Source organism: Somniosus microcephalus, unplaced genomic scaffold (genome assembly GCF_052327205.1).
Source record: "Somniosus microcephalus isolate GS21.2 unplaced genomic scaffold, FLI_Smic_1.0 unresolved_chr1, whole genome shotgun sequence".
In the NCBI taxonomy this organism is placed as follows: domain Eukaryota; kingdom Metazoa; phylum Chordata; class Chondrichthyes; order Squaliformes; family Somniosidae; genus Somniosus; species Somniosus microcephalus.
In genome coordinates this window covers 158,969,232-158,988,520 of record NW_028225179.1, presented here as the reverse complement: position 1 = coordinate 158,988,520, position 19,289 = coordinate 158,969,232, and the positions used below count along the sequence as shown (strand labels likewise).

The 19,289-nt window shown below is 60.8% G+C and overlaps 1 protein-coding gene and 1 pseudogene across 2 annotated transcripts in view; both read right to left on the bottom strand.

The window, feature by feature from the left end:
- The window catches only part of LOC147096362 (nuclear factor 7, ovary-like), an 88,856-nt pseudogene that overhangs the window by 37,427 nt on the left and 32,140 nt on the right, over window positions 1-19,289 (bottom strand). The gene's annotated exons all lie outside the window — the stretch shown is intronic.
- LOC147096363 (lysine-specific demethylase 2B-like) overlaps window positions 1-19,289 on the bottom strand; it is a 41,291-nt gene that overhangs the window by 10,111 nt on the left and 11,891 nt on the right. The window lies entirely within an intron of this gene.

Genomic DNA, 19,289 nt, shown 5'->3' with positions numbered 1-19,289 from the left:
TGAACCCGGTCCTTCACACCGTACAATATCCACTTCCGCGGATTGAAGATATTTTCACCTCGCTATCTGGAGGGAAACGCTTCACTAAGATTGATCTGGCCCAAGCGTATCTGCAAATGGAGGTAGAAGAAGCATCAAAAAAATACCTCACAATCAACACCCATAAAGGTCTCTACCAATACAACCGGCTGGTATTCGGGGTAGCATCAGCTCCGGCTATTTGGCAGAGGGCAATGGAACAAGTCCTGCAAGGGATCCCAGGGACCCAGTGTTATTTGGACGACATCCTGGTCACGGGCGAAAATGAAAACCTGGAGCAGGTGCTCACTAGATTGCAGGAATATGGGCTCCGAGCTAACCGCCCCAAATGCGAGTTTTTTAGAAAACAGATCTCGTATTGTGGCCACGTTATCGATAAAGAGGGGTTACATAAGTCCCCAGAGAAGATTGAGGCAGTAGTCAAGGCTCCAGCACCGGAAAATGTGTCACAACTGAAGTCGTTCCTCGGGCTGGTAAACTACTACCATAAGTTCTTGCCAAATTTGTCTACAATACTACACCCACTGAACACCCTACTGCAAACTGGGGTGCCATGGAAGTGGAGTGACGAATGTAGACGAGCTTTCCAGAAGAGCAAAACACTAATCACATGGAAAGAGGTATTGGCCCATTACAACCCGGCATTACCAATTCGGTTGGCATGTGATGCGTCACCCTACGGCATTGGAGCGGTGCTGTCGCACAAATTCTCGGACGACTCAGAGAGGCCAATAGCCTTTGCGTCACGATCACTAACCTCAGCCGAGCGTAACTACGCCCAGATTGACAGGGAGGCCCTCAGCCTAGTGTGGGGAGTGAAAAAGTTCAATCACTATCTGCACGGACAGAAATTCACCTTGCTGACTGATCACCAGCCTCTTGCCTCCATTTTTAATCCGAAGAAGGGCGTTCCGGTGATGACTGCGCAACGACTACAAAGATGGTCACTTTTTCTAGGGGCGCACCACTATGAGATTGAATATAAGGGCACGAAACAGCATGGAAATGCTGATAGGCTATCACGCCTGCCACTGCCTACTGCGGAGGAAGCACCAGCAGTGGATCCTGTCGAAATATTCCATTCGACTATAGTTGAATACCTACCGGTAACTAACACTTGTATCGAAAAGGAAACCCGAAATGACCCAACACTGTCTCGGGTATATGATTTGACGGTGGAGGGATGGCCAGCACATGGCGACTCACTGTTGCCAGCATTTTCAACAAGGAGAGAACAGCTGTCAGTGTGCTGGGGGACCTTGATGTGTGGATCCCGAGTGGTAATTCCACCCAAGTTAAGGGATAGAGTGCTCAATGAGCTTCATGAGGGTCATCTGGGAGGGGTAAAAATGAAAAGCCTAGCCAGGGCTTATGTGTGGTGGCCGGGAATCGATAAACAAATCGAGGACCTGACCAAGAGCTGCTCAGGATGCCAGAAAGTCCAAAATGCACCACCACAGGCCCCTCTACACCCATGGGAGTGGCCCTCATCTCCATGGCAACGGGTGCATATTGATTTTGCTGGTCCATTCATGGACTCAATGTTTTTAATAGCCGTGGATGCGCACTCGAAATGGCCCGAGGTCATCAAAATGTCCTCCACCACCACGGAGAAAACTATTGCAGTCCTACGGACCATTTTTGCCAGGAATGGCTTGCCAGAACAGATTTGCTCCGACAACGGACCACAGTTTGTGTCCGAAGAGTTCCGGAGGTTCTTGAAAAAGAATGGGGTATGGCATTACACATCTGCCCCGTATCATCCAGCCACAAATGGCTTGGCTGAGAGGTTCGTACAAACCTTTAAGAAGGCAATAAAGGCTATGTACAATGACAACATTCCGCTGCAGCACAAGGTGGACAATTTCCTGTTCGCCTACCGGAATGCGACACATGCAGTCACCAACCAGGCCCCAGCCATGATGTTCTTTAACCGAAGGTTAAGATCTCGCCTGGATTTGCTCAGACCAAACGTATGAAGATATGTTGAGAGTAAGCAATTCCAGCACATCCATGAGAAGCCAACAAGGAGCTTCAATGTAGGGCAACCAGTCTTGGCCCGCGACTACCGAACAGAAAAACGGCAGCCAGGAACGATATGCACACGGCAGGGCCCACTAATGTACACAGTGGACGTTGGGGAGAGCATCGTGAGACGCCATGCTGGCCAGATCCTAGAGTCACAGGAACAAGTCAACCCCATGCCTCGCCCATACGTACCTGGTGATGAACCCGACGTACAGGTAGCATCTATGCCAGAAACAGTAGCATCGGAAGCTGATGAACCAACCGACGACAGGGGGCCAGAATCGCCTCCGCACCAAGAGCAAGACACTCGGGAAAGGCGCTATCCAGAAAGGATCAGGAAGCCTCCCCAAAGACTGAATTTATAAATAGACTATTTTCAGCTAATGTTGTATGTTAAAAGTGTTAATTGTAATTAGTTGATATTTAATTGTTAAATGAGTGTTATGGTACTGTTAATCTAAAAGGGGAGGAATTGTAATGTATGTACCTTTAAGGGGGGGAACTACTTTCTACAGCTCATGTATACTGTAGTACCGGCAGTGACCACACCTGTATATAACGCTGAGTAGTAATCTGTTGTTTCAGTTGCAGTCTGAGCCACGTTGAGTGAACACCGTTGTACCGTTCTCCGCAGTCTGTGTCTGATTATTACACGGACGTAACATCAGCCAGTGATCGGTTCAGGAGGACTCCATAGGTTTTGAATGAGAGTACAGGTATAAGAGGGGGTTGCGGGGGGGTGGGTGTCTTAACAGCCACAAATTCTAGACGATTTCAGGAGTAGAAGATTTCAGGAAGGATCAAGGAGACACCTGGGAGGCGAGGAGAGATGAGAGACAAGAGACACAGGGTGCAGCTTACTCACGGCTGCTGCTTCTACCCAGTGTATAACGGGGTAATACAAGTCTCAATTATACTCTGTAAACTGTTGCTCGAATACTGTAATGTATTAAGCCTTGCTTGTGCCAAATAAAGTTTTATCACTGCCACCAATACGGGTTAAGCTCGAATCATTTGGAACTAGGGTCTCTCTGGGATCTTATAAATTCATAATTTTCCTTCTATCTCTCTTTCTCTCTCTACTTCTTTCCAAAGCGCATGTGCTTCTCGCCAGCGCCAGTGCTGGCAATGATCATTGCATTGACGTTTACAAGTGATCAACGGAATCAGAATCTCGGCATTTCTTAACCGACACTTGAAATGTCGTGAGGGTTCTACCTGCTCCGAGCCTCAACTGTCAAACATTCGAGAGGGGCAGTACTGAGGGAGCGCTGCACTGTCGGAGGGGCAGTACTGAGGGAGTGCTGCACTGTCGCAGGGGCAGTACTGAGGGAGTGCTGCACAGTCGGAGGGGCAGTACTGAGGGAGCGCTGCACTGTTGAAGGGGCAGTACTGAGGGAGCGCTGCACTGTCGCAGGGGCAGTACTGAGGGAGTGCTGCACTGTCGCAGGGGCAGTACTGAGGGAGCGCTGCACTGTCGAAGGGGCAGTACTGAGGGAGTGCTGCACTGTCGCAGGGGCAGTACTGAGGGAGTGCTGCACTGTCGCAGGGGCAGTACTGAGGGAGCGCTGCACTGTCGAAGGGGCAGTACTGAGGGAGCGCTGCACTGTTGAAGGGGCAGTACTGAGGCAGTGCTGCACTGTCGGGGCAGTACTGAGGGAGTGCTGCACTGTTGCAGGGGCAGTACTGAGGGAGTGCTGCACTGTCGGAGGGGCAGTACACAGGGAGTGCCGCACTCTCGGCGGAGCACTACTGAGGGAGCGCTGCACTGTTGGAGGGGCAGTACTGAGGGAGCACCGCAGTGTCGGCGGGGCAGTACTGAGGGAGCGCTTCACTGTTAGCAGGGCAGTACTGAGTGAACGCTGTACTGTCGGAGGGGCAGTACTGAGGGAGCGCTGCACTGTCGGAGGGGCAGTACTGAGGGAACGCTGCACTGTCGGAGGGGCAGTACTGAGGGAATGCTGCACTGTCGGCGGGGCAGTACTGAGGGAATGCTGCACTGTCGAAGGGGCAGTACTGAGGGAATGCTGCACTGTCGCAGGGGCAGTGCTGAGGGGGTGCCGCACAGTCGGAGGGGCAGTACTGAGGGAGTGCTGCACTGTCGCAGGGGCAGTACTGAGGGAATGCTGCACTGTCGCAGGGGCAGTACTGAGGGAGCGCTGCACAGTCGGCGGGGCAGTGCTGAGGGAGCGCCGCACTGTCGGCGGGGCAGTATTGAGGGAATGCTGCACTGTCGGAGGGGCAGTACTGAGGGAACGCTGCACTGTCGGAGGGGCAGTACTGAGGGAGCGCAGCACTGTTGGCGGGGCAGTACAGAGAGAGCGCTGCACTGTCGGCAGGGCAGTAATGAGAGAGCGCTGCACAGTCGGCGGGGCAGTGCTGAGGGAGCGCTACACTGTCGGCGGGGCAGTACTGAGGGAACGCTGCACTGTTGGAGGGGCAGTACTGAGGGAACGCTGCATTGTCGGAGGGGCAGTACTGAGGGAGCGCTGCACTGTCGGCGGGGCAGTACTGAGGGAATGCTGCACTGTCGGCGGGGCAGTACTGAGGGAATGCTGCACTGTCGGAGGGGCAGTACTGAGGGAATGCTGCAATGTTGGAGGGGCAGTGCTGAGGGGGTGCCGCACAGTCGGAGGGGCAGTACTGAGGGAGTGCTGCACTGTCGCAGGGGCAGTACTGAGGGAACGCTGCACTGTCGGAGGGGCAGTACTGAGGGAATGCTGCAAAGTTAGAGGGACAGTGCTGAGGGAGTGCTGCACTGTCGCAGGGGCAGTACTGAGGGAAGGCTGCACTGTCGCAGGGCAGTACTGAGGGAATGCTGCACTGTCGGAGGGGCAGTACTGAGGGATTGCTGCACTGTCGGAGGGGCAGTACTGAGGGAGTGCTGCACTGTCGGAGGGGCAGTACTGAGGGAGTGCTGCACTGTCGGCGGGGCAGTACTGAGGGAATGCTGCACTGTCGGAGGGGCAGTACTGAGGGAATGCTGCACTGTCGGAGGGGCAGTACTGAGGGAATGCTGCATTGTCGGAGGGGCAGTACTGAGGGAATGCTGCAATGTTGGAGGGGCAGTGCTGAGGGGGTGCCGCACAGTCGGAGGGGCAGTACTGAGGGAGTGCTGCACAGTCGGAGGTGCAGTACTGATGGATCGCTGCACTGTCGGAGGGTCAGCACTGAGGGGGTGCCGCACAGTCGGAGGGACAGTACTGAGGGAGTGCTGCACAGTCGGAGGGGCCGTACTGAGGGAGTGCTGCACTGTCGGAGGGGCAGTACTGAGGAAATGCTGCACTGTCGGAGGGGCAGTACTGAGGGAATGCTGCATTGTCGGAGGGGCAGTACTGAGGGAGTGGTGCACTGTTGCAGGGGCAGTACTGAGGGAATGCTGCACTGTCGCAGGGGCAGTACTGAGGGAGCGCTGCACAGTCGCAGGGGCAGTACTGAGGGAGTGCTGCACTGTTGCAGGGGCAGTAGTGAGGGAGCGCTGCACTGTCGGCGGGGCAGTACTGAGGAAATGCTGCACTGTCGGAGGGGCAGTAGTGAGGGAATGCTGCACTGTCGGAGGGGCAGTAGTGAGGGAATGCTGCAATGTTGGAGGGGCAGTGCTGAGGGGGTGCTGCACAGTCGCAGGGGCAGTACTGAGGGAGCGCTGCACTGTCGCAGGGGCAGTACTGAGGGAGCGCTGCACTGTCGGAGGGGCAGTACTGAGGGAATGCTGCACTGTCGGTGGGGCAGTACTGAGGGAATGCTGCACTGTCGGAGGGGCAGTACTGAGGGAGTGCTGCACTGTCGGAGGGGCAGTACTGAGGGAATGCTGCACTGTCGGAGGGGCAGTACTGAGGGAGTGCTGCACTGTCGCAGGGGCAGTACTGAGGAAATGCTGCACTGTCGGAGGGGCAGTACTGAGGGAATGCTGCATTGTCGGAGGGGCAGTACTGAGGGAATGCTGCAATGTTGGAGGGGCAGTGCTGAGGGGGTGCCGCACAGTCGGAGGGGCAGTACTGATGGAGTGCTGCCCAGTCGGAAGGGCAGTACAGAGGGAGCGCTGCACTGTCGGAGGGTCAGCACTGAGGGGGTGCCGCACAGTCGGAGGGGCAGTACTGAGGGAGTGCTGCACAGTCGGAGGGGCAGTACTGAGGGAGTGCTGCACTGTTGGAGGGGCAGTACTGAGGGAATGCTGCACTGTCGCAGGGGCAGTGCTGAGGGGGTGCCTCACAGTCGGAGGGGCAGTACTGAGGGAGTGCTGCACTGTCGCAGGGGCAGTACTGAGGGAATGCTGCACTGTCGCAGGGGCAGTACTGAGGGAGCGCTGCACTGTCGCAGGGGCAGTACTGAGGGAGTGCTGCACTGTCGCAGGGGCAGTAGTGAGGGAGCGCTGCACTGTCGCAGGGGCAGTACTGAGGGAGTGCTGCACTGTCGCAGGGGCAGTACTGAGGGAGTGCTGCACAGTCGGAGGGGCAGTACTGAGGGAACGCTTCACTGTCGCAGGGGCAGTACTGAGGGAGCGCTGCACTGTCAGAGGGGCAGTACTGAGGGAACGCTGCACTGTCGCAGGGGCAGTACTGAGGGAGCGCTGCACTGTCAGAAGGGCAGTAGTGAGGGAGCGCTGCACTGTCGAAGGGGCAGTACTGAGGGAGCGCTGCACTGTCGCAGGGGCAGTACTGAGGGAGCGCTGCACTGTCGGGGCAGTACTGAGGGAGCGCTGCACTGTTGGCGGGGCAGTACTGAGGGAATGCTGCACTGTCGGCGGGGCAGTACTGAGGGAATGCTGCACTGTCGGAGGGGCAGTACTGAGGGAATGCTGCAATGTTGGAGGGGCAGTGCTGAGGGGGTGCCGCACAGTCGGAGGGGCAGTACTGAGGGAGTGCTGCACTGTCGCAGGGGCAGTACTGAGGGAACGCTGCACTGTCGGAGGGGCAGTACTGAGAGAATGCTGCACTGTCGGAGGGGCAGTACTGAGGGAATGCTGCACTGTCGCGGGGCAGTGCTGAGGGGGTGCCGCACAGTCGGAGGGGCAGTACTGAGGGAGTGCTGCACTGTTGCAGGGGCAGTACTGAGGGAATGCTGCACTGTCGCAGGGGCAGTACTGAGGGAGCGCTGCACAGTCGCAGGGGCAGTACTGAGGGAGTGCTGCACTGTTGCAGGGGCAGTAGTGAGGGAGCGCTGCACTGTCGCAGGGGCAGTACTGAGGGAGTGCTGCACTGTCGCAGGGGCAGTACTGAGGGAGTGCTGCACTGTCGCAGGGGCAGTACTGAGGGAGTGCTGCACAGTCAGAGGGGCAGTACTGAGGGAGCGCTGCACTGTCGGCGGGGCAGTACTGAGGGAATGCTGCACTGTCGGCGGGGCAGTACTGAGGGAATGCTGCACTGTCGGAGGGGCAGTAGTGAGGGAACGCTGCAAAGTTGGAGGGGCAGTGCTGAGGGGGTGCCGCACAGTCGGAGGGGCAGTACTGAGGGAGCGCTGCACTGTCGCAGGGGCAGTACTGAGGGAGCGCTGCACTGTCGGAGGGGCAGTACTGAGGGAATGCTGCACTGTCGGTGGGGCAGTACTGAGGGAATGCTGCACTGTCGGAGGGGCAGTACTGAGGGAACGCTGCACTGTCGGAGGGGCAGTACTGAGGGAGCGCAGCACTGTTGGCGGGGCAGTACAGAGAGAGCGCTGCACTGTCGGCAGGGCAGTAATGAGAGAGCGCTGCACAGTCGGCGGGGCAGTGCTGAGGGAGCGCTACACTGTCGGCGGGGCAGTACTGAGGGAACGCTGCACTGTTGGAGGGGCAGTACTGAGGGAACGCTGCATTGTCGGAGGGGCAGTACTGAGGGAGCGCTGCACTGTCGGCGGGGCAGTACTGAGGGAATGCTGCACTGTCGGCGGGGCAGTACTGAGGGAATGCTGCACTGTCGGAGGGGCAGTACTGAGGGAATGCTGCAATGTTGGAGGGGCAGTGCTGAGGGGGTGCCGCACAGTCGGAGGGGCAGTACTGAGGGAGTGCTGCACTGTCGCAGGGGCAGTACTGAGGGAACGCTGCACTGTCGGAGGGGCAGTACTGAGGGAATGCTGCAAAGTTAGAGGGACAGTGCTGAGGGAGTGCTGCACTGTCGCAGGGGCAGTACTGAGGGAAGGCTGCACTGTCGCAGGGCAGTACTGAGGGAATGCTGCACTGTCGGAGGGGCAGTACTGAGGGATTGCTGCACTGTCGGAGGGGCAGTACTGAGGGAGTGCTGCACTGTCGGAGGGGCAGTACTGAGGGAGTGCTGCACTGTCGGCGGGGCAGTACTGAGGGAATGCTGCACTGTCGGAGGGGCAGTACTGAGGGAATGCTGCACTGTCGGAGGGGCAGTACTGAGGGAATGCTGCATTGTCGGAGGGGCAGTACTGAGGGAATGCTGCAATGTTGGAGGGGCAGTGCTGAGGGGGTGCCGCACAGTCGGAGGGGCAGTACTGAGGGAGTGCTGCACAGTCGGAGGTGCAGTACTGATGGATCGCTGCACTGTCGGAGGGTCAGCACTGAGGGGGTGCCGCACAGTCGGAGGGACAGTACTGAGGGAGTGCTGCACAGTCGGAGGGGCCGTACTGAGGGAGTGCTGCACTGTCGGAGGGGCAGTACTGAGGAAATGCTGCACTGTCGGAGGGGCAGTACTGAGGGAATGCTGCATTGTCGGAGGGGCAGTACTGAGGGAGTGCTGCACTGTTGCAGGGGCAGTACTGAGGGAATGCTGCACTGTCGCAGGGGCAGTACTGAGGGAGCGCTGCACAGTCGCAGGGGCAGTACTGAGGGAGTGCTGCACTGTTGCAGGGGCAGTAGTGAGGGAGCGCTGCACTGTCGGCGGGGCAGTACTGAGGAAATGCTGCACTGTCGGAGGGGCAGTAGTGAGGGAATGCTGCACTGTCGGAGGGGCAGTAGTGAGGGAATGCTGCAATGTTGGAGGGGCAGTGCTGAGGGGGTGCTGCACAGTCGCAGGGGCAGTACTGAGGGAGCGCTGCACTGTCGCAGGGGCAGTACTGAGGGAGCGCTGCACTGTCGGAGGGGCAGTACTGAGGGAATGCTGCACTGTCGGTGGGGCAGTACTGAGGGAATGCTGCACTGTCGGAGGGGCAGTACTGAGGGAGTGCTGCACTGTCGGAGGGGCAGTACTGAGGGAATGCTGCACTGTCGGAGGGGCAGTACTGAGGGAGTGCTGCACTGTCGCAGGGGCAGTACTGAGGAAATGCTGCACTGTCGGAGGGGCAGTACTGAGGGAATGCTGCATTGTCGGAGGGGCAGTACTGAGGGAATGCTGCAATGTTGGAGGGGCAGTGCTGAGGGGGTGCCGCACAGTCGGAGGGGCAGTACTGATGGAGTGCTGCCCAGTCGGAAGGGCAGTACAGAGGGAGCGCTGCACTGTCGGAGGGTCAGCACTGAGGGGGTGCCGCACAGTCGGAGGGGCAGTACTGAGGGAGTGCTGCACAGTCGGAGGGGCAGTACTGAGGGAGTGCTGCACTGTTGGAGGGGCAGTACTGAGGGAATGCTGCACTGTCGCAGGGGCAGTGCTGAGGGGGTGCCTCACAGTCGGAGGGGCAGTACTGAGGGAGTGCTGCACTGTCGCAGGGGCAGTACTGAGGGAATGCTGCACTGTCGCAGGGGCAGTACTGAGGGAGCGCTGCACTGTCGCAGGGGCAGTACTGAGGGAGTGCTGCACTGTCGCAGGGGCAGTAGTGAGGGAGCGCTGCACTGTCGCAGGGGCAGTACTGAGGGAGTGCTGCACTGTCGCAGGGGCAGTACTGAGGGAGTGCTGCACAGTCGGAGGGGCAGTACTGAGGGAACGCTTCACTGTCGCAGGGGCAGTACTGAGGGAGCGCTGCACTGTCAGAGGGGCAGTACTGAGGGAACGCTGCACTGTCGCAGGGGCAGTACTGAGGGAGCGCTGCACTGTCAGAAGGGCAGTAGTGAGGGAGCGCTGCACTGTCGAAGGGGCAGTACTGAGGGAGCGCTGCACTGTCGCAGGGGCAGTACTGAGGGAGCGCTGCACTGTCGGGGCAGTACTGAGGGAGCGCTGCACTGTCGGGGCAGTACTGACGGGGTGCTGCACTGTCGGAGGGGCAGTACTGAGGGAGTGCTGCACTGTCGGAGGGGCAGTACTGAGGGAACGCTGCACTGTCGGAGGGGCAGCACTGAGGGAGCGCTGCACTGTCGGAGGGGCAGCACTGAGGGAGCGCTGCACTGTCGCAGGGGCAGTACTGAGGGAGCGCTGCACTGTCGGAGGGGCAGTACTGAGGGAGCGCTGCACTGTCGCAGGGGCAGTACTGAGGGAGTGCTGCACTGTCGCAGGGGCAGTACTGAGGGAGTGCTGCACTGTCGGAGGGGCAGTACTGAGGGAGCGCTGCACTGTCGGAGGGGCAGTACTGGGGGAGCGCTGCACTGTCACAGGGGCAGTACTGAGGGAGCGCTGCACTGTCGGAGGGGCAGTACTGAGGGAGCGCTGCACTGTCGCAGGGGCAGTACTGAGGGAGCGCTGCACTGTCGCAGGGGCAGGACTGAGGGAGCGCTGCACTGTCGGAGGGGCAGTACTGAGGGAGTGCTGCACTGTCGGAGGGTCAGTACTGAGGGAGCGCTGCACTGCCGCAGCGGCAGTACTGAGGGAGTGCTGCACTGTCGGCGGGGCAGTACTGAGGGGGCGCTGCAGTGTCGTGGGTCAGCACTGAGGGAGCGCTGCACTGTCGGAGGGGCAGTACTGAGGGAGTGCTGCACTGTCGGAGGGGCAGTACTGAGGGAACGCTGCACTGTCGGAGGGGCAGTACTGAGGGAATGCTGCACTGTCGGCGGGGCATTACTGAAGGAATGCTGCACTGTCGGAGGGGCAGTGCTGAGGGAATGCTGCAATGCTGGAGGGGCAGTGCTGAGGGGGTGCCGCACAGTCGGAGGGGCAGTACTGAGGGAGTGCTGCACTGTTGCAGGGGCAGTACTGAGGGAACGCTGCACTGTCGCAGGGCTGTACTGAGGGAGCGCCGCACTGTCGGAGGGGCAGTACTGAGGGAATGCTGCACTGTCGGAGGGGCAGTACTGAGGGAGCGCTGCACTGTCGGCGGGGCAGTACTGAGGGAATGCTGCACTGTCGGAGGGGCAGTACTGAGGGAATGCTGCACTGTCGGAGGGGCAGTACTGAGGGAATGTTGCATTGTCGGAGGGGCAGTACTGAGGGAATGCTGCAATGTTGGAGGGGCAGTGCTGAGGGGGTGCCGCACAGTCGGAGGGGCAGTACTGAGGGAGTGCTGCACAGTCGGAGGTGCAGTACTGATGGATCGCTGCACTGTCGGAGGGTCAGCACTGAGGGGGTGCCGCACAGTCGGAGGGGCAGTACTGAGGGAGTGCTGCACAGTCGGAGGGGCAGTACTGAGGGAGTGCTGCACTGTTGCAGGGGCAGTAGTGAGGGAGCGCTGCACAGTCGCAGGGGCAGTACTGAGGGAGTGCTGCACTGTCGCAGGGGCAGTACTGAGGGAGTGCTGCACAGTTGGAGGGGCAGTACTGAGGGAGCGCTGCACTGTCGGCGGGGCAGTACTGAGGGAATGCTGCACTGTCAGTGGGGCAGTACTGAGGGAATGCTGCACTGTTGGAGGGGCAGTACTGAGGGAGCACCGCAGTGTCGGCGGGGCAGTACTGAGGGAGCGCTTCACTGTTGGCAGGGCAGTACTGAGGGAACGCTGTACTGTCGGAGGGGCAGTGCTGAGGGAGCGCTGCACAGTCGGCGGGGCAGTGCTGAGGGAGCGCCGCACTGTCGGCGGGGCAGTATTGAGGGAATGCTGCACTGTCGGAGGGGCAGTACTGAGGGAATGCTGCACTGTCGGAGGGGCAGTACTGAGGGAGCGCAGCCCTGTCGGCGGGGCAGTACAGAGAGAGCGCTGCACTGTTGGCAGGGCAGTAATGAGGGAGCGCTGCACAGTCGGCGGGGCAGTGCTGAGGGAGCGCTGCACTGTCGGAGGGGCAGTACTGAGGGAACGCTGCATTGTTGGAGGGGCAGTACTGAGGGAGCGCTGCACTGTTGGCGGGGCAGTACTGAGGGAATGCTGCACTGTCGGCGGGGCAGTACTGAGGGAATGCTGCTCTGTCGGAGGGGCAGTACTGAGGGAATGCTGCAATGTTGGAGGGGCAGTGCTGAGGGGGTGCCGCACAGTCGGAGGGGCAGTACTGAGGGAGTGCTGCACTGTCGCAGGGGCAGTACTGAGGGAACGCTGCACTGTCGGAGGGGCAGTACTGAGAGAATGCTGCACTGTCGGAGGGGCAGTACTGAGGGAATGCTGCACTGTCGCGGGGCAGTGCTGAGGGGGTGCCGCACAGTCGGAGGGGCAGTACTGAGGGAGTGCTGCACTGTTGCAGGGGCAGTACTGAGGGAATGCTGCACTGTCGCAGGGGCAGTACTGAGGGAGCGCTGCACAGTCGCAGTGGCAGTACTGAGGGAGTGCTGCACTGTTGCAGGGGCAGTAGTGAGGGAGCGCTGCACTGTCGCAGGGGCAGTACTGAGGGAGTGCTGCACTGTCGCAGGGGCAGTACTGAGGGAGTGCTGCACTGTCGCAGGGGCAGTACTGAGGGAGTGCTGCACAGTCAGAGGGGCAGTACTGAGGGAGCGCTGCACTGTCGGCGGGGCAGTACTGAGGGAATGCTGCACTGTCGGCGGGGCAGTACTGAGGGAATGCTGCACTGTCGGAGGGGCAGTAGTGAGGGAACGCTGCAAAGTTGGAGGGGCAGTGCTGAGGGGGTGCCGCACAGTCGGAGGGGCAGTACTGAGGGAGCGCTGCACTGTCGCAGGGGCAGTACTGAGGGAGCGCTGCACTGTCGGAGGGGCAGTACTGAGGGAATGCTGCACTGTCGGTGGGGCAGTACTGAGGGAATGCTGCACTGTCGGAGGGGCAGTACTGAGGGAGTGCTGCACTGGCTGAGGGGCAGTACTGAGGGAATGCTGCACTGTCGGAGGGGCAGTGCTGAGGGAGTGCTGCACTGTCGCAGGGGCAGTACTGAGGAAATGCTGCACTGTCGGAGGGGCAGTACTGAGGGAATGCTGCATTGTCGGAGGGGCAGTACTGAGGGAATGCTGCAATGTTGGAGGGGCAGTGCTGAGGGTCTGCCGCACAGTCGGAGGGGCAGTACTGAGGGAGTGCTGCACTGTCGGAGGGGCAGTACTGAGGGAACGCTGCACTGTCGGAGGGGCAGTAGTGAGGGAATGCTGCACTGTCGGCGGGGCATTACTGAAGGAATGCTGCACTGTCGGAGGGGCAGTACTGAGGGAATGCTGCAATGTTGGAGGGGCAGTGCTGAGGGGGTGCCGCACAGTCGGAGGGGCAGTACTGAGGGAGTGCTGCACTGTCGCAGGGGCAGTACTGAGGGAGCGCTGCACTGTCGGCGGGGCAGTACTGAGGGAATGCTGCACTGTCGGAGGGGCAGTACTGAGGGAATGCTGCACTGTCGGAGGGGCAGTACTGAGGGAATGTTGCATTGTCGGAGGGGCAGTACTGAGGGAATGCTGCAATGTTGGAGGGGCAGTGCTGAGGGGGTGCCGCACAGTCGGAGGGGCAGTACTGAGGGAGTGCTGCACAGTCGGAGGTGCAGTACTGATGGATCGCTGCACTGTCGGAGGGTCAGCACTGAGGGGGTGCCCACAGTCGGAGGGGCAGTACTGAGGGAGTGCTGCACAGTCGGAGGGGCAGTACTGAGGGAGTGCTGCACTGTCGGAGGGGCAGTACTGAGGGAATGCTGCACTGTTGCAGGGGCAGTAGTGAGGGAGCGCTGCACCGTCGCAGGGGCAGTACTGAGGGAGTGCTGCACTGTCGCAGGGGCAGTACTGAGGGAGTGCTGCACAGTTGGAGGGGCAGTACTGAGGGAGCGCTGCACTGTCGGCGGGGCAGTACTGAGGGAATGCTGCACTGTCAGTGGGGCAGTACTGAGGGAATGCTGCACTGTTGGAGGGGCAGTACTGAGGGAGCACCGCAGTGTCGGCGGGGCAGTACTGAGGGAGCGCTTCACTGTTGGCAGGGCAGTACTGAGGGAACGCTGTACTGTCGGAGGGGCAGTGCTGAGGGAGCGCTGCACAGTCGGCGGGGCAGTGCTGAGGGAGCGCCGCACTGTCGGCGGGGCAGTATTGAGGGAATGCTGCACTGTCGGAGGGGCAGTACTGAGGGAACGCTGCACTGTCGGAGGGGCAGTACTGAGGGAGCGCAGCCCTGTCGGCGGGGCAGTACAGAGAGAGCGCTGCACTGTCGGCAGGGCAGTAATGAGGGAGCGCTGCACAGTCGGCGGGGCAGTGATGAGGGAGCGCTGCACTGTCGGAGGGGCAGTACTGAGGGAATGCTGCATTGTCGGAGGGGCAGTACTGAGGGAGCGCTGCACTGTTGGCGGGGCAGTAGTGAGGGAATGCTGCACTGTCGGCGGGGCAGTACTGAGGGAATGCTGCACTGTCGGAGGGGCAGTACTGAGGGAATGCTGCAATGTTGGAGGGGCAGTGCTGAGGGGGTGCCGCACAGTCAGAGGGGCAGTACTGAGGGAGTGCTGCACTGTCGCAGGGGCAGTACTGAGGGAACGCTGCACTGTCGGAGGGGCAGTACTGAGGGAATGCTGCACTGTCGGAGGGGCAGTACTGAGGGAATGCTGCACTGTCGCGGGGCAGTGCTGAGGGGGTGCCGCACAGTCGGAGGGGCAGTACTGAGGGAGTGCTGCACTGTTGCAGGGGCAGTACTGAGGGAATGCTGCACTGTCGCAGGGGCAGTACTGAGGGAGCGCTGCACAGTCGCAGGGGCAGTACTGAGGGAGTGCTGCACTGTTGCAGGGGCAGTAGTGAGGGAGCGCTGCACTGTCGCAGGGGCAGTACTGAGGGAGTGCTGCACTGTCGCAGGGGCAGTACTGAGGGAGTGCTGCACTGTCACAGGGGCAGTACTGAGGGAGTGCTGCACAGTCAGAGGGGCAGTACTGAGGGAGCGCTGCACTGTCGGCGGGGCAGTACTGAGGGAATGCTGCACTGTCGGCGGGGCAGTACTGAGGGAATGCTGCACTGTCGGAGGGGCAGTAGTGAGGGAACGCTGCAAAGTTGGAGGGGCAGTGCTGAGGGGGTGCCGCACAGTCGGAGGGGCAGTACTGAGGGAGCGCTGCACTGTCGCAGGGGCAGTACTGAGGGAGCGCTGCACTGTCGGAGGGGCAGTACTGAGGGAATGCTGCAATGTTGGTGGGGCAGTACTGAGGGAATGCTGCACTGTCGGAGGGACAGTACTGAGGGAGTGCTGCACTGGCTGAGGGGCAGTACTGAGGGAATGCTGCACTGTCGGAGGGGCAGTGCTGAGGGAGTGCTGCACTGTCGCAGGGGCAGTACTGAGGAAATGCTGCACTGTCGGAGGGGCAGTACTGAGGGAATGCTGCATTGTCGGAGGGGCAGTACTGAGGGAATGCTGCAATGTTGGAGGGGCAGTGCTGAGGGGCTGCCGCACAGTCGGAGGGGCAGTACTGAGGGAGTGCTGCACAGTCGGAGGGGCAGTACTGAGGGAGCGCTGCACTGTCGGAGGGTCAGCACTGAGGGGGGTGCCGCACAGTCGGAGGGGCAGTACTGAGGGAGTGCTGCACTGTTGCAGGGGCAGTCCCTGAGGGAATGCTGCACTGTCGCAGGGGCAGTACTGAGGGAGCGCTGCACAGTCGCAGGGGCAGTACTGAGGAGTGCTGCACTGTTGCAGGGGCAGTAGTGAGGGAGCGCTGCACTGTCGCAGGGGCAGTGCTTGCACTGTCGCAGGGGCAGTACTGAGGGAGTGCTGCACTGTCGCAGGGGAAGTACTGAGGGAGTGCTGCACAGTCAGAGGGGCAGTACTGAGGGAGCGCTGCACTGTCGGCGGGGCAAGTACTGAGGGAATGCTGCACTGTCGGCGGGGCAGTACTGAGGGAACGCAGCAAAGTTGGAGGGGCAGTGCTGAGGGGGTGCCGCACAGTCGGAGGGGCAGTACTGAGGGAGCGCTGCACTGTCGCAGGGGCAGTACTGAGGGAGCGCTGCACTGTCGGAGGGGCAGTACTGAGGGAATGCTGCACTGTCGGTGGGGCAGGTACTGAGGGAATGCTGCACTGTCGGAGGGGCAGTACTGAGGGAGTGCTGCACTGGCTGAGGGGCAGTACTGAGGGAATGCTGCACTGTCGGAGGGGCAGTGCTGAGGAGTGCTGCACTGTCGCAGGGGCAGTACTGAGGAAATGCTGCACTGTCGGAGGGGCAGTACTGAGGGAATGCTGCATTGTCGGAGGGGCAGTACTGAGGGAATGCTGCAATGTTGGAGGGGCAGTGCTGAGGGTCTGCCGCACAGTCGGAAGGGGCAGTACTGAGGGAGTGCTGCACTGTCGGAGGGGCAGTACTGAGGGAACGCTGCACTGTCGGAGGGGCAGTAGTGAGGGAATGCTGCACTGTCGGCGGGGCATTACTGAAGAATGCTGCACTGTCGGAGGGGCAGTACTGAGGGAATGCTGCAATGTTGGAGGGGCAGTGCTGAGGGGGTGCCGCACAGTCGGAGGGGCAGTACTGAGGGAGTGCTGCACTGTCGCTAGGGGCAGTACTGAGGGAGCGCTGCACTGTCGGCGGGGCAGTACTGAGGGAATGCTGCACTGTCGGAGGGGCAGTACTGAGGGAATGCTGCACTGTCGGAGGGGGCAGTACTGAGGGAATGTTGCATTGTCGGAGGGGCAGTACTGAGGGAATGCTGCAATGTTGGAGGGGCAGTGCTGAGGGGGTGCCGCACAGTCGGAGGGGCAGTACTGAGGGAGTGCTGCCACAGTCGGAGGTGCAGTACTGATGGATCGCTGCACTGTCGGAGGGTCAGCACTGAGGGGGTGCCCACAGTCGGAGGGGCAGTACTGAGGGAGTGCTGCACAGTTCGGAGGGGCAGTACTGAGGGAGTGCTGCACTGTCGGAGGGGCAGTACTGAGGGAATGCTGCACTGTTGCAGGGGCAGTAGTGAGGGAGCGCTGCACCGTCGCAGGGGCAGTACTGAGGAGTGCTGCACTGTCGCAGGGGCAGTACTGAGGGAGTGCTGCACAGTTGGAGGGGCAGTACTGAGGGAGCGCTGCACTGTCGGCGGGGCAGTACTGAGGGAATGCTGCACTGTCAGTGGGGCAGTACTGAGGGAATGCTGCACTGTTGGAGGGGCAGTACTGAGGGAGCACCGCAGTGTCGGCGGGGCAGTACTGAGGGAGCGCTTCACTGTTGGCAGGGCAGTACTGAGGGAACGCTGTACTGTCGGAGGGGCAGTGCTGAGGGAGCGCTGCACAGTCGCGGGGCAGTGCTGAGGGAGCGCCGCACTGTCGGCGGGGCAGTATTGAGGGAATGCTGCACTGTCGGAGGGGCAGTACTGAGGGAACGCTGCACTGTCGGAGGGGCAGTACTGAGGGGAGCGCAGCCCTGTCGGCGGGGCAGTACAGAGAGAGCGCTGCACTGTCGGCAGGGCGAGTAATGAGGGAGCGCTGCACAGTCGGCGGGCAGTGATGAGGGAGCGCTGCACTGTCGGAGGGGCAGTACTGAGGGAATGCTGCATTGTCGGAGGGGCAGTACTGAGGGGAGCGCTGCCACTGTTGGCGGGGCAGTAGTGAGGGAATGCTGCACTGTCGGCGGGGGCAGTACTGAGGGAATGCTGCACTGTCGGAGGGGCAGTACTGAGGGAATGCTGCAATGTTGGAGGGGCAGTGCTGAGGGGGTGCCGCACAGTCGGAGGGGCAGTACTGAGGGAGTGCTGCACTGTCGCAGGGCAGTACTGAGGGAACGCTGCACTGTCGGAAGGGGCAGTACTGAGGGAATGCTGCACTGTCGGAGGGGCAGTACTGAGGGAATGCTGCACTGTCGCGGGGCAGTGCTGAGGGGGTGCCGCACAGTCGGAGGGGCAGTACTGAGGGAGTGCTGCACTGTTGCAGGGGCAGTACTGAGGGAATGCTGCACTGTCGCAGGGGCAGTACTGAGGGAGCGCTGCACAGTCGCAGGGGCAGTACTGAGGGAGTGCTGCACTGTTGCAGGGGGCAGTAGTGAGGGAGCGCTGCACTGTCGCAGGGGCAGTACTGAGGGAGTGCTGCACTGTCGCAGGGGCAGTACTGAGGGAGTGCTGCACTGTCACAGGGGCAGTACTGAGGGAGTGCTGCACAGTCAGAGGGGCCAGTACTGAGGGAGCGCTGCACTGTCGGCGGGGCAGTACTGAGGGAATGCTGCACTGTCGGCGGGGCAAGTACTGAGGGAATGCTGCACTGTCGGATGGGCAGTAGTGAGGGAACGCTGCAAAGTTGGAGGGGCAGTGCTGAGGGGGTGCCGCACAGTCGGAGGGGCAGAGTACTGAGGGAGCGCTGCACTGTCGCAGGGGCAGTACTGAGGGAGCGCTCTGCACTGTCGGAGGGGCAGTACTGAGGGAATGCTGCAATGTTGGTGGGGCAGTACTGAGGGAATGCTGCACTGTCGGAGGGACAGTACTGAGGGAGTGCTGCACTGGCTGAGGGGCAGTACTGAGGGAATGCTGCACTGTCGGAGGGGGCAGCTGATGAGGGAGTGCTGCACTGTCGCAGGAGCTGTACTGAGGAAAAGCTGCACTGTCGGAGGGGCAGTACTGAGGGAATGCTGCATTGTCGGAGGGCGCAGTACTGAGGGAATGCTGCAATGTTGGAGGGGCAGTGCTGAGGGGCTGCCGCACAGTCGGAGAAGGTGCAGTACTGAGGGAGTGCTGCACAGTCGGAGGGGCAGTACTGAGGGAGCGCTGCACTGTCGGAGGGTCAGCACTGAGGGGGTGCCCGCACAGTCGAGGAGGGCAGAGTATGAGGGAGTGCTGCACTGTTGCAGGGGCAGTCCCTGAGGGAATGCCCTGCACTGTCGCAGGGGCAGTACTGAGGGAGTGCTGCACTGTTGCAAGGGGCAGTAGTGAGGGAGCGCCTGCACTGTCGCAGGGGCAGTGCTGCACTGTCGCAGGGGCAGTACTGAGGGAGTGCTGCACTGTCGCAGGGGAAGTACTGAGGACGTGCTGCACAGTCAGAGGGGCAGTACTGAGGGAGCGCTGCACTGTCGGCGGGGCAGTACTGAGGGAATGCTGCACTGTCGGTGGGGCAGTCCTGAGGGAACGCAGCAAAGTTGGAGGGGCAGTGTGAGGGGGTGCCGCACAGTCGGAGGGGCAGTACTGAGGGAGCGCTGCACTGTCGCAGGGGCAGTACTGAGGGGAGCGCTGCACTGTCGGAGGGGCCAGTTACTGAGGGAATGCTGCACTGTCGGTGGGGCAGTACT